The sequence below is a fragment of the Chiloscyllium plagiosum genome, unplaced genomic scaffold, assembly GCF_037043375.1.
Source record: "Chiloscyllium plagiosum isolate Xiang-an unplaced genomic scaffold, Cpla_swu_hap1 HiC_scaffold_15, whole genome shotgun sequence".
NCBI lineage: Eukaryota > Metazoa > Chordata > Chondrichthyes > Orectolobiformes > Hemiscylliidae > Chiloscyllium > Chiloscyllium plagiosum.
Window position 1 is genome coordinate 22,609,349 of NW_028270153.1, and position 12,541 is coordinate 22,621,889.

The following is a 12,541-nucleotide window of genomic DNA, read 5'->3' on the forward strand; positions in this document are numbered from 1 at the left end:
CCTTCGTAATCCCATTTCCAGAGAATTAACAATGTGAAGGCATTAGTCATTCGTCTGTTCTTTTCCAACACACCAAAAGGAGCTTTTGAAAAAGAATATTATTTATGAAAGCCACCACGCGTGCTAAGTTTTAACATGAACACGAATTGATCTATTTCATAAATTAAGATGGTCTTTCAGTTCGTGTACTCCCAGGATACACTGGCGCTGGGCGGCACGGGTCATAGAAATAAAAGAAAACTTGATGCAAACGCAAAGGAAAATTAATCAAGACCATGGCAGTTTGAAGCAGTCTTTGTTTAAAAAAAAATAAAAATCGGTAGGTGTATCATTAATAGAAGCAACGGCTGTGGATCAAAATATTTGTTGCTGGTCTGCTCACGGAGGATCTGTTTTAGTAATTAAAACATTTCACTTCTGTTGGATTTTCTCAGTCTGCCCAATGTTTTTTAGCTGATATCTATCAAGAAAAATATAAAACCGGGCAGTCCATTTCCAATTTATAGATGCCATTCATTTATCGATGTCGAAATTATTATCAGCGTACATTTGTTTACCATTCCTCATTTTATTCCCATTTAAAGCGGATTTGATTTTTCAATCTTTGATTGAGTGAACAGTGAAACCCCGTTTTTACAGAGCCAGCGGCCTAGTCAAGCGCTCCCTGTCAATGCTCAGCATAGAATGGCCGCATTTCATAGTCCGTAGAGTTCCTATTCAATCATTCCGTCACCCATTTAGAGCTCTCGGAATTGTTAACTTCCCTCCGGTTTGATTGAAGTAAGAATTCTCGTTCATTTTTGTAATATAAAACCCGTGTATATCTATCTAAATATATGTGACACAATTTTATGTAACAAACATAGAAACGGTAATATCGAGATTATTTATATATATATATTTGATTTGTAATATTTCAATTTTTTTCCGTGTTAAGGCAGACTAGGAGTGCACAATAAAATGTGAATACGCATTGGTATACTCAACATTTCAATTTGGTTTGCATGCGGCTAACTCTAGGATATGTAACTGCATTCCAAGTTCCCAATCTTACAAAACAAAACTCGCCGGGAAATAAAACAGCCTTTCTCGCGCACTGAATGATTGCGTTGGAATGATTTTTTCACAGTGACCATGGAAACAGAAATATCAGAATCAGTGCATTCCAATTTAAAAATCAGCCGAGATTTCTTTAGAACACTTGATTTTTGGAACATCATTGTCTCACGCTTTGCCAAGATATTGTCACTTTTTTGCGGAGTATTTTAGACCAGAAGGGTAAAACTGGCGCATCGTGCTTGTACATTCACATTTAATTTGTGATCGTTCTGGCTAAAGAAAATCTGATATTTTCCAAGAGTTTTTCAAGGACAATCAATGTATTGAATATCCACGACCTATGTTTCTATGTGTGAGCCTGCAAAGCCGTATTTGGGGTTGTTTGTGTGTGCGTGAATCTTGTGCGTTTGTATGCTTTTGCAGGTATGTAAGTTGTATGTACCTGGACATGTGTGTATGTTTGTGTGTGGGCGTGAGTTTGAATGCGCGTGTGTGCTTGCATGTGTCCCCTTGTAATATTCTTCATGGAGACAGTTTCATTCAGGGCCAGGACTCGAAATGAAGTGAAAAGAACTGTGGTGTTTTTGGGTCAGGTTGACCCATTTTTCCTTTCTCCTGTCCGACCCAGGGGACAACTTCAATCAAATCATTTAACTCTGTAGCAGGAACCCAGCGCGTTTTCTACCTAAAGAATAAAACGCCTCGATAGTTTATTGCAAGTAAGGAGGATAAGATGCAAACTATTTAGAAAGCAGTATGACATAAATCTATTCGGACTGCTGGGATATAGCAAACCAGTTATTGATGCATTTTTAGAAAGTTGGGATGCACCAATCAATTGTCATTCTCTCTGCTGCTTGGACTAGACTTTTTAGAGACTGTTAATGGTATTGAAACTGTCCGATGCAGCGCACGAATCGTTCTTTGCCCATTTCTTTGATTCCGAGTGGAGAATATACCTAAAAACATCCACCCCCGGAATTTCAAGAAGAATCTCAGACCATTCCTTCATTAGATTTACCTCCCTTACAATTTGAAATGTTTCTGTTGCAGATAAACGCACCTCCATCAGTGCAAGAGGTTATCTTAAACAGTACGTGTGGCGTGATTTTACTTTGTCTGCTTGGTCAGTGCCCGACAAGAGCAGGATTTTCCCATAGTGAGCTTAAGGCACATTCTGGAATTTCTACTCCCCATCTACGAAGCTGCCCATTCCAGATTCGTTTCAGGAATAGAATAACGTGGTTGTCAATCCTGATCTGACTTCTTTTTAACGAGTTTAAACATTAAAAATAACCTTTGTTTTGAATGAAATGGCCAAGAAATCACATTGCTTCAAGTCTGCCGAGCTAAAGAAAAATTTGACAATCCTAATGCTGGCCCTTTTGGCGCAATCTCTTTCTGCCAATGGTGTTAGGGATTAGGGCGGTTTAATTAATGGTCTGGAATATCAGGACAAAATTGTGAACATGCAATTGTCTCAGAGTAAATGATCGCATTGTAATGTGATTGGTAGTGGTGTTTGTTCGCCCCTGACATAATAATAACTGGCTCCAGCACGGCAGACATAAATTCAATTATATCGAAACAGTAAACAGTGAAATCCTCCTTTACTGGATTGTTTTAATATAATTTAGATGACTTCGATGATTGCATTAACCGTGTGTGCTCCGTTTCAAGGTAACAAGGTTTTGTGGAGCTTGCTGACTCGTGGTGTGAGGAGGAGTCTGGCAAGGAGGAGCAACTAAGTGAAGAGAAAATGTCATCTTACACTGTTTGCCCTCGACTGATAATGTAAATAGATTTTTAATTAAAAGAGACAGAGAAACAGTGTATGTGTGTGTGTGAGAGAGTGAGCGAATCGAGGATGGTGTGATCACAGTTCCTCGCTAATACACGCTGCATTTATTTCGAATGGGATAAACCCCAACGTGTTTTCAATACTCAGGTAGACAGGAGATTGTGAGGAACTTACGATAGGGATGCCTTCCAAATTCCGCAATAAAACAGTTTAAATGGTCGTTCAAACTAAGTACACATAACTGTTTCGAAAACCACGTGGAAGATCAGCAGTAATCGCAAATAATAAATTACAAGAATGACTTTTAATGTGCTCATTGAGAGATTTGAGGCTGTTTTCTTTAACTACATTAAATTATATATTCTGAGTGTATCTTTCGAAATTGATATAGTTTACACCCCAACTGCAAACAAGTTTGAATTAATTTAACTGACTCACTATTTCCAAGTTCATTTGATAATTCTCGGAATTTCTTCGTCCGTTTTCCATATGAACTTGATACCCAACGTTAATGAGTATTCTGAAGGGATCAGCAACAAGCAAAAGAAACAGAGCGTTTCTTATAAATCACTCAATCATTGCATCTAATTGTGTTTAGCTCTGCCACCACCATTGACCTGAATGACGACTTACTTAATCATATCTAATTGTGTATGTTTGCACGTTTAATTTTATATAAAGACTTTAAATAAAAATAGTAGTTGATTTACAGAATGGCCGATGTTATGCTTTAAACTGTTTGCATGTTTAAAGTAGAAAAGACGTTTTTACAGTATACAATGTCACATTAAAGATTTAATTTGTTATTTTTGCAATGTTTCTATTATTATTGGAATCAGTTCAAAGTTTCTTTATTATTCTAACAAAACGGTTGCAAATAACTGACGTGCCTGTTGAGTCTGGTCAATGTGGTAAGATGTCCATTTTTGATAAAATTACTGTCAGCATCAAAACACGGGAAGCGTTAATACTTGCCGAGAATAATATGAACCATATGGTTGGAGTATGTTTAATAGAGAGTGTTCCAGCTACGCATTTGTAACTTTAAAAAAAAATTGGCACGAACTTGGTGTTCAAATAAGCAAAATGTCTGCACTGTTAGTGCCGCAGTGAAGTGAGTTCTGGAAAATGAATCTGTCCACAATGACGCAGTGGTGCTGTCTGCCAGTGACTCAATTCTGTCACTCTGTTCGTTCTCTGGAACAATCAGGGCTGCTCTGTGATTCTTCCAGATGACCCCCATTCCAAACTCCATTATATAACCACGTTATAGATTACTACTTGCTGTGGTAAAGATGTTTTGAATGTTGAGTGAGTAGGAGTGGGTGTTCAGTTTTTGGTGCAAGATTGTATAGACTCACTCCATTTGTGAGAGTTTGTTTTGCACCATGAAACCACGAATTAAACCATTTGGCCCCTGGTGCCCGCTCCACCTTGGATAAGCTCATAGTTGACCTGTTTGTGTATCCAATTCCACATTGCTGTGCACCGGCACCCCAACCTCCACCCCCCCATAAATTTTTATTCCTTTGTCTAACAAGAACCTTTGTACTTCTGTCTGAAGAAGTATTCCCAAATCCCACTACCTTCTGTGGTAGGCAGCTCAAAAGTCCCACAACCGAAAAAAAAAGTCACTTCATCTCAGTCCTAAAAGGAGCAACTCCCAAATTTAAAGTAGTGTTTGCTATTTCTGAACTTACCCACAGAAAGACTCATACCATTTAGGATCCAAATGCTTCAGCCAAGTCACTGTGACTCTTCTGAACTCCAGTGGGAACAAGCTCAGTGGTCCAACCTTATAAGACAATCAACTCATTCCAATTGTCAATGTGCCTCACATTGAGTGTGTGAGGTTTCATTCTTGGGTTGAAATTCAAATATCTGCATGTATTCTCATTATTTATGTTGGGTATCTACAGACATGCTTCTGTAGATGAGTTCATTCTGTACTGTTATCAATGTCATTTACTGAAGGTCTGTATGGGGTCTTTCACTTTCTCTATATGAAAACACAAGGAAAAGGAGTAGGGGTAAGCAATTCAGCCTCTTGAGCCTGTTCCAATATTTAATATGATTGTGGCTTATCGAATCTCAGCCTCAACTCCACTTCCCTATCCACTCCCCATAACCTTTTAATGCATTATTAATTAAAAATCTGCTGTTTCATTGATAAATTTATTCAATGTTTTGGCATTTATTTGCATTCTGGGGTAGTGAATTTCACAGGAGTAGTGAATTTCACAGATTAACAATCCTTTGAGAGAAGTAATTCCTCCTCACTTCTCTTTTAAATCTGCCAAAAGTTATAATATTATGGTACAACAGGAATTGCATTTTCAGTATTAGTCTCTGTAGGTGAACACTGTCTGTGTAGAGTTCTCTGTGCGGGATTCCATCCATAAGAGGAGGCATTGATAATGCCAAAAAAACCATTCATTCTGATATACTTACAGCATATAAGTAAGCCTCATTTTTTAAAAAATCTGCATCGTTAGCTCTTCTATTGGTCTCCATTTGACATCTCACTCTCAATATCTGCACTGTTGATAGGGTCTATTCCTAGTTTGGAGTTTTATAATGTCCTGCTCTCTGTCATTGTCCACTGAATGTGGTCTGTCACTGGTATCTGTATGAAATTTCCTTCTCTCACTGCATGTCTTTGGTGTCCATATAGGTCTTTCAATTCTTGTTTATTTAAATAGATTCATTCCATCACTGGTGTCTGTATGGACTTTCATTTGATTTGTGGGCATGATATTTCTATTAGATATCTATCAGGGTTTCTCCATATGGAGTTGCACCTGGTGTCTGATTCTCTGCATTGGTGTCTGTCATTGGACTCTTAGTATATATCAATGGGATCTAATTTTTTAATATATTTTTAGAATCTGTTATGCTTTACGCTTGAATTGCTGTATTGCCATTAGTATGGCAATCTATTCTTTTGATTGGTGGTTACTCTTTTTGATATGATGGTCCAGTTTTTCTATATTAACATTTGTGTGAGGTCACCATTTCCACTGTATGTGTGCAGCCTTGTGATGGATTTTGTTTGGGGTCTTATTATCTACACTGATATCTTTTTATGACAATATTAGTATATAAGGACTAGCCAGTTTTTTTGTCTGAATAGACTTTATTTGCATTTAGTTGGGACTCTTTAATGTCACTTCTGTGTTGGTGTTTGCACCTGCTATTTCTTATTTATGTTTGATAGGATCATATTGAGGTTGGATCTTCCTGTGATTTATTGCTCTCTTTGGAGTGAAATTGGGGTAACTTATTAAGTGAAATCAGAACATACAAACAGAAGTAGGCCATTCAACTCATTGATCTTGTTTCATCATTCTAGATTATGGCTAACCAGCTACCTCATTTCAATATTCCTGCATTATCTCGATAATATTAGTAACTAGAAATCTTTCAGTGTCTGACTTGAACTTAATGATTGAGTTTCCACAGACCTTGAGGGTAGAGAATCCCAAAGATTCACTACTGTCTGAATGAAACTTCTCCTTATCTCAGTCATAAATGGTTTTTGGGGTCTATGTTTGTTTTTACCGGAGTCTGTGTCATGCCCTTGTGGGGAATATGAACTCAGCATGGCTAAACACTGAAGAAAGACAGTTGAACTTTTAACTTTGTTTCTTTATTTTTCCACTTTGTACCAAATATTTTGTACACAGGTGCCTTTGTACCTAAGAACTAGGTACTTGGAATGAAGACATTGTACACTTTTCACTGTACCCATGTACTTCTGTACTAATAAATTTAAATTCTAAACCTTCCAGTATAGATTGCAGTTTCAGTACTGGTCTCCATATAGAGTTCTTTGTGCAGTATTCTAATTTCTTCTTAGTCCCCAAATGGGCATGTTTGTTCCAATGTCTCAACATCTCATTTATTCTGAGGCAATCACCTGGTTCAAATCTCACACTTAGGAGAAACATCCTTTTTCTGCATCTATTCTGTCTCTGTCTTTAAGAATTTTCGGTGCAACCGTTTCTCATTCTTCTAAACTCGAGAGAATGCTGACTTAGTCTCCTCAGTCCTTTCTCAACAGACACTCCCATCATCCCAGGAATCAGAGTTTTGATACAGGATGTCATTTCTGTTGCTCCAAAATTATACAAAAATGTATTCCTCAAAAATCACAAGTCTTCTATCGGAACTGTTGGAAGTCTGTCATGCAGCATTTAAGTGGCTGTCTGACCATTTTTTCTCTCACTTCCATACAGATTATTATTATTACTGTATAAGTAGTGATAGGAACACCAGTGTGGTGTTCTGAAGGCAAATACCACTAGAAGTGACCATTTGCTTTGTTGATATTGAAAGCTTATGTTACTCAGCAGCATGTAGATCTGCTTTGGAGATTTTGTCAGAACTTTTGGCTGCTATTTTTAGTAGCAATGCAAAACGTGCAGCTTTGCACTATGACATGAAACAAGGATCAGTCGGATGATGAAACAGAGGAATGCAGTGTACGACTCTTACAGTGAGACATCACAGGAGATGTTTGTTCCCTCCATGTTGACTCACTGCAGTGTACAATTCAGAGTGTTGTAAGTAGAATTCTCTGGAAATCAGTGCTTCAGAAGGGTCTGCTTTGCTCAAACCCACTTGGGATGGGGGTGAAAGGGAGGAGAAATTGTAAACTGTTGGCTGAAGATGGGAAGCTCACTTCCAAGAGGGAACAATAGTTTATTCATCCATCTAAGTCACCATTATCTTGACTTTATTTCCAACATTTTTTAAAATATGTATTATTTAATGGAAAATGGATATTGCTAGCAAGGCCAACATTTGCTGTTCATCTTCAGTTGTCCTTGAACTGAATGGTTTGATCGGTAATTTCAGAGGTCTGTTCTGGTTAATCACATCACTCTGGGTCTGGAGTCACCTGCAGTTCAGGCTGGATAATGATGGTAGATTTCCTTTCAGAATGGGCATTAGTGAATCAGATTTCTTTTGCAATAATAGATGATAGTTGTTATGGTCACCATTGCTGATGTGAGCTTTACATTCCAGATTTATTAATTGAAATCAAATTCCATCACTCCTGCCATATATCCGAAGCATAAGCTTGAGTTTCTAGATGAGTAGATTAGCTGTGTCACCATTACACCATAATTTCCCCTTAAAATTGGATCCTCCCAAGCATCTGGTGACCTGCACATTTTTTTCAGTCAGGTGAAAGGCTTGGCTGATTATGTCCACTTATTCAGGAAAATTGCACAAATTGTGTACTTTCCAAAATAGGTTGAGAACCAGGTCCTATAGACTAGCTAGGTCTCACATATGCTGGAAGCAATTGACTAAATAAATTCAAAACACCTGTTGCAACACTCTCAAATTTATGCACAGAAAATAAATGTAATTCTAATAAGGTGATTTTAGTGTGAAATCTCAATCACCTGATTTTGTGTGTCCAAATACTCAGGATGCCACTATTTTAACTAATTCATCTGATAAATTATCACACCTGTCATTAAGATTTAAAGCTATGTTTATGAATGATTGAAATTATCAGGAAAACCTGACAATAGTGTTTCAACTTAACGAATGAGACAGTGGATATGATGAGGCCCATGCAATTATAATATATTATTGGGCAAAATGTCACCATTTACAAGTCTCATTCAATGTGCTTGGATACATCTTTTGAAACTATGCAATAATACCAACCCAGCAACTCCAGAATTCCTGTATTTCACACAACATCAGAATTAAGAAAGATGCATTACTCCAGAAAATGAAGAAGGAGCTAATGTAAACAAAAGTGTGGAGAATTTCCACCATCCACATGGCATGAAATAGGTACATGGAAAAGAAAAAAAAGTAGACTGGAACTGTTCAACAATCAGAATAATATCTAGTGCATTACTTTCAACTAATGAAGTTTGACTTAGCAAATGAAAGTACTTGATATCCACCTACTTTCCTCCAACGTGGTTTGCAATGTTTTTTATTTTCAAAGAGTTTTTCATAAGTTAGAAAGTCACGGCTTCATCCTACCTCACAGCTTCACAAAGTTGGTGGAAATAAACTCAGAGTGCAACATCCTCAAGCAATTTATTTACTCTCGGGTTGCTGATTAAAGGAAACATTTTTCACCTTGCATTCACCAGGACGTTGTACAAGAATATTAATTGAAGAAAACAAACATTTATACTGTGTGAGGAACAGTCTTGATTGTTTGGCAAGTGGCCTCTGAAAGGTAGAACTGCCAGTTAACAGAGTTAAGTTAAACAAATTTGAACATTTCTGGCTCCCTATGCCATTCCTCCAAAATGTTTGTCTCTGCACTGATATTGCAGCAGTAAAGAAGTTTTGATGGAAGTGTTAATGCTGTGATATTGGTTAAAGATCTAACTGTACCAGCAGACTATGAGAATAGCTTAGGTAGTTTTTGGAACAATTGGTCTCTTTTTACATGTCATGGAAGCATCTGTCCCTAAGAAAATGTATAAGAATCTAGTGGACGGAATCTCAGAATAAGGGGACAGATTTCAAGACAAAGCACAATTCTTTCACTCAGCACAAAATGAATCTTTGGAGTTTTACACCCAGAATTTCGTAGGCACTGTTATGGAGTGTATTCAATACTTGCATCAATAGAATTTATAACTGTAAGGAAATCAAGCAATATGGGAATTGAGCGAGAAATTGGATTGGTGGCTGCGGATCAGCAATGATCTTATTAAATTGTATGAAGAGCCATACTACTGTTCCTATTTTAATGATATTACAAAGTGAATCACAGAATGTTCTATTTAACTATGAATATGATCACATTTATGATAGCCATGTACTAAAGCAATGTGAAATCTTGAGTAAACACATATCTATGAGGAGCATTTCCAAATCTTTACAAACGTTCTACTTATCCAGCCCCTCCTCACTCTGTACCTGACTTAATGCTCATGCTAACACAAAGCTTATCCTCCTGAGATTACATTTCTTGGATGTTGGTTATGGGCCAGTAATTCCTATGGAGGGAAGGAACCCAACATTCAAGGCTATAGACAGACGTAAATGAACATGTGCATCCATGATGATGATGATGAGAGGTAGCGACGCCTTGTCACTTTGAATGAAGTGCAGTTGAAGAATTGCAGCAGGCCCTTTGGCATGCATGGTGTGTTCCAGTCTGACTTTGAGTAAGGATGGTGCTTCAATGTTTTCTGAAGTTTTCTTTTCCGTAAGTGCGTTTCCCAACATCAAGTTGTTGACAGAGTGAAGGTGCGTAAAGGCTGTTTTGAGTGAGAGAAGATGTGAATTGGCAAGAGTACACTGACTTCCCTTGGTTACCCTTGAGAGGTCACTAGGTCTCTTCTTGATCTCTATGGGTCTTGCAGTGGTGAAGAATAACAGCAGCAGCTTCTGTTCTCCCCCTCCAATGACACTAAACAATACTGTTGCCTCATTTTTATTCATTTGTGGGATGTGTGCATTGCTGATAACATTTATTGTCCATTCTTATTAGCCACTGAGAAAGTGGTGGTGAGCTGCCTTCTGGAGCTGCTGCAATCCACATGTTGCATTTAAACCAAAAGTGCTGTCAGGAAGGCACTACTATGATTTTGAGCCAGAAACAGTGATGGAACAATGATATCATTACAATTCAGAATGGTGTGTGACTTGAAAGGGAATGTATAGGTGGTGATGTTCTAATGTATCTGCTTGTCCTTCCAGCTGATAGAAGTTGCATGCTTGCAGGGTGCTGTTGAAGCTTTTTTCACTGAAAATGTTATTTCATGGAGTCTTGTATATGGAACATACTGTCGCCACTGTGTTTTGTGGCAGATGCTGTTGTTGTTCAAGGTGGTGGATATCATGTTGGTCAAGGGAATTGCTTTTTCCTCTGTGGTATTAAATTTCTTAGATGTTGGTGGACTGCACTCAATCAAGTAAGTGGAGATTATTCCACCATCATCAGGCATGGGTCTTGCAGATGGACAGCATGCTTTGGGAGTCAGGTGAGTTCCTCATTGCTAAACTCCCATCTTCTGATCAGTTCTGTAGCTGCAAAAGTTTAAAAACTTGTCCAGTTAACATTCTGGTGAATGATAACTGCGAAGATGTTAATGGTGGTGGATTAAATGATGATCATGTCAGGAGTTGATTGTTTTGCTCCAGTACTGGATTGTCATTGTTTGCCACTGGTGTAGCACAAATATTAATGCAATTATCAGCCTGAACCTGAATGATGTCCAGGTCTTTCTATGTAGGAAAAATTGCTTTGGTGTCTGAAAAGTTGCAAATGGCCCTGAACACCCCCTTCTGGCTTCAAGAAGTGTCTTTGATAAAATGACTGAAAATTATTGGGTCTTTGATCCATTCTGAGGAACTCCTGAAGTAAGCAGATTGGTATAAGAAGCAAGGAGGTACTGGAGAAGTTGAAAGTGGCCATATGCTCAGGTCTGGTAAAGTTGCATCCCAGGCCACAGTGGGAGATGAGGGAGGACATTACAGGTGCCCTGACCCAAATTTTCAAATCTGCTCTGACCACAGGGAAGATGACAGAGGATTGGAGGACAGTTGATGTGGTTTCACTTTACAAGAAGGATGGTAGAAATACAACAAGGAACTATAGATCAATGAGTCTAACATCAGTGGTTGGGAAGTTATTGGATAAACCAGTGAAGGAGAAAATCAATCTCCATTTCGGGAGGCGAGGCAAGGTTTGATCAGGGATAGTGAGCATGGCTTTGTTAGAGGGAGGTCCTGTTTAACAAATCTGAGGTGGTGACCAAGTATTTGCATGAGGATAGGGAAGTCGATGTAGTTTGTATGGATTTCAGGAAAGCCTTTGACAAGCTCCCACATGGGAAACTGATAAAAAAAAGGTAAAATAATAACTTGGCAAGATGGATCCAAAACTGGCTTAATTAGGAGACAGAGGATGGTGGTAGGGGGATATTTGTGCCTGCTGTGCAGTTACATACCATAGTGATCAGTGCTGGGCCCCTTATTGTTTGTAATAATCATAAATGATGCAAATGAGAATTTGGGATGGATGATAAGTACGTTTGTAGATGACACAAAGATTGGTTGATGGTGAGGAGGAAGGTGTCGGTTAAATGAGGAAGTAAAGAAAGTGATCAAATGGGCAGATCAGCGGCAGATGGAGGGCATTTGAGGAAAACCTTTTTTCACTCAGAGGTTGTGGGAGTCTGGAATGTACTAGTAGTTGAGTAGTTGAGGTACAAAATATTATAATCTTTAAAAAAGCACTTGAAGTGTTATAGCATTCAAGGCTATGCCTAGCATGGGAAAGTGGGACTAGTGAGCATGGTAGCATATTCTGGGACTTGTTGGGCCAAAGGGACTGTTTTGTACTGTATGATTCTGTGATTCTATGACATGATTGCATTCCAACCAAGTGCATCCATCTTCTTTGTGCTAGTTAGGGATCCAACAAGCACAGACGTTCCCCTTGATGCCCAGTTATTTCAGTTTTGCAAAGGTTCTGTGGTCTCACACTTACTCTAGTGATACATTGTTTCAAAAGAACAGCTGTCCTCCCCCCCCACCCCTCCGCCATTTGAATTGAGCTCCATTGTTTACATTTGCACAAAGTTAAGGGTGGGAACTGAGTACAGAATACCCTTAGTTGAACCAAACTGAGAATTGATGAATAGTTCATTGGTGAGCTGGTGCCATTTGATAGCACTG